Source organism: Urocitellus parryii, chromosome Y, assembly GCF_045843805.1.
Source record: "Urocitellus parryii isolate mUroPar1 chromosome Y, mUroPar1.hap1, whole genome shotgun sequence".
NCBI classification, from domain to species: Eukaryota; Metazoa; Chordata; class Mammalia; order Rodentia; family Sciuridae; genus Urocitellus; species Urocitellus parryii.
In genome coordinates, this window is record NC_135548.1 from 17,324,089 (window position 1) to 17,327,965 (window position 3,877).

The 3,877-nt window shown below is 49.9% G+C and overlaps 1 pseudogene; it reads right to left on the reverse strand.

Moving 5' to 3' along the window:
• Nucleotides 1-2,824: 2,824 nt before the first annotated feature.
• Nucleotides 2,825-3,580, reverse strand: LOC144250950 (2-aminoethanethiol dioxygenase-like; annotated as a pseudogene).
• Nucleotides 3,581-3,877: the final 297 nt, after the last annotated feature.

A 3,877-nucleotide genomic window follows, 5' to 3' on the forward strand; every position in this document is an offset into this window, starting at 1 on the left:
GGCGTTGGTCTACTGTGATTTTTTATGCTCGGTGTCCTGTATGCATCTACAATTTGTATATCTGTTTCCTTTTTTATTTCTGGAAAGTTTTCTGCAATTATTTCATCTAGTAGATTACTCATTCCCCTGGTTTGAATCTCTATCCCTTCTTCTATCCCGATGACTCTTAAATTTGGTTTTTTTATATTATCACATATCTCTTGTAGGTTTCTCTCGTGATTTTTAACCAGCCTATCTGAGTTGGCTAGACTCTTTTCCAGATGGTATATTTTGTCTTCGTTATCTGACGTTCTGGCTTCTACTTGCTCCACTCTATTAATGATACTCTCATTTGAGTTTTTAATTTGGTTTATAATCTCCCTCATTTCTAAGATCATTGTTTGATTCTTTTTAATAGTCTCTATCTCCTGGCAAAGATGCTTAACTTCTTCTTTTATCTGTTTATGTACTTCATTCTCAAAGTGTTCTTTCGCTGCTTGAATTTGCTGTCTCGTATCCTCTTTAATGTTCCGTTCCATCTGTCTCAGGTGATCCATGAGTTCTTTATATGACCATTTTTCTGGTGACTCTATGTCCTCCTGAATATTTAGGCTGCCCTGCATTGTTTGCACTCCTTTTCTTCCTTGCATTTTCATGCTGTTCATATTGTTTCTTGTTCTGTTTGACTGCTGAGTTACTGTTTACTCCTATAAATTTATTTGATGCTTGGGAGGAAAGGTATTAGAAGGGATGGGAAGAAGTCACTAAAGAGGATGAGAGTAAGCAGGTAGAATTCAAGGAAGGGGGAATAAGAGAAATGAAAAGAAATGTAAAGGCAGGAGAAGAGAAGGAAAGAACAGAATTGAAAATTTAAAAGAATTTAAAAAAATAATAATAGTAGAAATGAAAAATGAAATTAAAAAAATAGAATAAAATAAAATAAGCTGGATTAAAAAAACATTAAAAAGGAGGACAGCAAAAAAAAAATTATAAATGTAGTCCTAGAGTTCGATTAACTGCTCTTCCAGTAGATGGAGCTATGCCTACCGGGCCAAGTCTCTCCTCTTAGTAGGCGGGAGTCAATCACTGTGCAGCAGTTCTTCCTCCCGGACTGGGCGAATCTCCACTCCTGTTGTGGGAGGGGCCTTTCCCAGAGCTGGTCAGGGGTCGTTTGCAGCACTGGGCTGGCAGGTGAGGTGAGGGGCGGTCGGTCGTCTGTAGCTCCAAACCACCAGAGGAGGCTCACAGAGTCGGGCCGTCGGGGCCGAGCAAGCAGCGCCCGGTCCCCCACTCACTGCAAGGTTGCAGGCAGCGGCTGCTTGGCACCAGCCGGTGGCGGTTCACAAAGCCGCAGCGGGTGTGGGCCCTGGCAGGCAGCGCCCGGCGTCGGCAGTTCACAGAGCCGGGTGGCGGGGGCCCAGGCGGTCACTATCAGCTCCTACGTTCACTGTAACGTGTGGTCTGCAACCACCCGGCAGCGGCCGGTGGTGGATCACGGAGCGGGGCCGGTGGGGCCGAGCAAGCAGCGCTCGCTCCCCCACTCACTGCAAGGTTGCAGGCAGCGGCTGCTTGGCGCCAGCCGGTGGCGGTTCACAAAGCCGCCGCGGGCGTGGGCCCTGGCAGGCAGCGCCCGGCGTCGGCAGTTCACAGAGCCGGGTGGCGGGGCCCAGGCGGTCACTATCAGCTCCTACGTTCACTGTACCGTGTGGTCTGCAACCACCCGGCATCGGCCGGTGGTGGATCACGGATCCGGGCCGGTGTGGGCCCAGACAGGCCACGCCCGCTCCTAAGATTGCTGCTAGGAGTAAGCAGCAGCCATTTGGCAGCGGCTGGCGGGGCTGTGCCCCTGCTCTGCGTTGCCGAGATTTAGTAGTCTGTGACAAGCAGACCCCTCCAATTAAACTTACTGGGTCCCGGTAGGTCTGCTTTCAGTGGTATTTTGCTTGAAGTTTCTCAGCCTGACGCCTGTGGGTGTATTAATGAGTCTTTCTGATCCCCTTACCATGGACGCATTGAATGTGCTGCCTCTTCGCCGGCGGCCATGTTCTCCCCCTCATTCATTTTTGTTTCTGATGAGAGAAAAGAAGAAGAAAAATGCAGATGTCAAGGTGTGATTTAAAATACCGGCCTTGCTTATGCTGAGGAGCAGGGTGGAAATGAGGAGCTGGAGGCCTGAAGTTGGAAATAAGGAGAGGGTGCTTGGAAATCAGGTCACTCAACAGGAGCCCAGCACAAAGATCAAAGTGTGTGGGATGCCTAGTAGAAGGTCTGCAAGATGATTGACTTTTTACAGGGAATTAATTAGACAAGACAACTCACTTTCAAAGTAGCTCAACTCTTAGAATTTCCTCTGTTACAATGAATTGAACTACAAACACTTCAAAACACTGGATCATGCTCAGTCAATGAGATAAAACTATGAGGATCAAAAGGTTATAATGGCAGCAGTTAAAGACAAATCCTATTTACCAAAGGGTTGGGATTAAGATAATCATTTAGTATTTTCTGTACAGAATGGGTTACCAAGGAAGAATATTTTCATTATGGCTTTAGGGTGAAGGCCTTTCAAAGTCCCTTGCCCACTCCCACAAATCAAAGCCCCAGTGGCAATGAAAGTACCAGGAAACCTAGCCTCCCTCCTACCCTGCCCCCAAAACCATACCAGGTGTCTGTAGTCCAGTTGCCCCTGCTTCACAACCTGCAGAGGAATCAGCTGCTGCTCACCTCAGTAAATCCAATAATCAGGATGGAGGGGAGAAAGAGAGCTTTTGTGCAGGTCCACAGCCATCCAGGCTGATAAGGGTATGGCATGTCTTCTGCCCAACGTTCCAGGGCGCAATTTGCTTCAAGGGAAGACCTGGAGGCCTGAATAGGGCTCTCCCTAGCACAAGAAGTCTTCAGCTTGAGGGGTTTACAGGAGCCACACCTCTCAAGGCAGGTCGCTCTCAGAGCCAGAGGCCTCCTTGGGTCTGGTAATAGTGGCAGTCACAGCCGTCCCTCCGGGTTGTAGGGTGGGGCCAGGATGTCCAGGAAGGCAGCGGGTCTGTCCACCACATAGATCTGTTGCAGCTTGGCCCTGTGAGGCGTGAGGATGCAGAGGCCTCTGACTTCAGTATACTCAGCCATAAAGTGCCAGCACTCCTGGCCGACCGCCTCCCACTCTAGGGCCTGAAGCGGGGGCTTGAACTACTGCTCTGGCAGCAGGGACCGTGGTTGCTGCCCGCTTTCCGCCTCCAACTTGTCAGTACAGCTGATGTGCACGTGCCATAGAGGACCTTGAGCTTATCGTGCATGCCAGGGTGGTCGTGCACCGGGATGGACGTTCAGCTCTCCAGCAGGAACACTCCAAGGCTGAAACCATCTGTCTCCTAGACATGCATGTAGGTGACCGGCTGCAGATTGGGCAGCAGGTTGTGCGACAGCGATTGCGGCGTGGACTTATGTGGGGCCATGTTGAGTCCTTGGCATGAACCTGGATCAGCAGGCTTTTCAGCTTGCTCATGTTTTCCGGGAAGCCAGGCGGCATTGGCACCTCGGAGCCAAACTCTGAGCCAAGATCGGCAGTGCAGTGGCTGTCCCCGCTGCCCTGAAAATGAGGCATGCCGGTGGGCAATCAATTAGGTCAGGGAAGACGTGTTGTCTTGGGTCTGCTTGGCTGTTCCTCCGTGTGCTGGGCCGGCTCCCTCCTTTCCTCTGACCTTTGCGGTCCATGGCAGCTGCCACAATGGCTAGCAGCCCTGGACTAAGTGGAAGGCCCCTTGCAAGGATCTTCCTGTGGGGTTCATGGTACGCCAGCCACCGTCACTATTAAATATTTTAAAAATAGGGCCTAGCACCTAAGGAATGCTCATTAAATGTTTATTGGTGATGAATTCTATTTATTTGTAAACATATATCT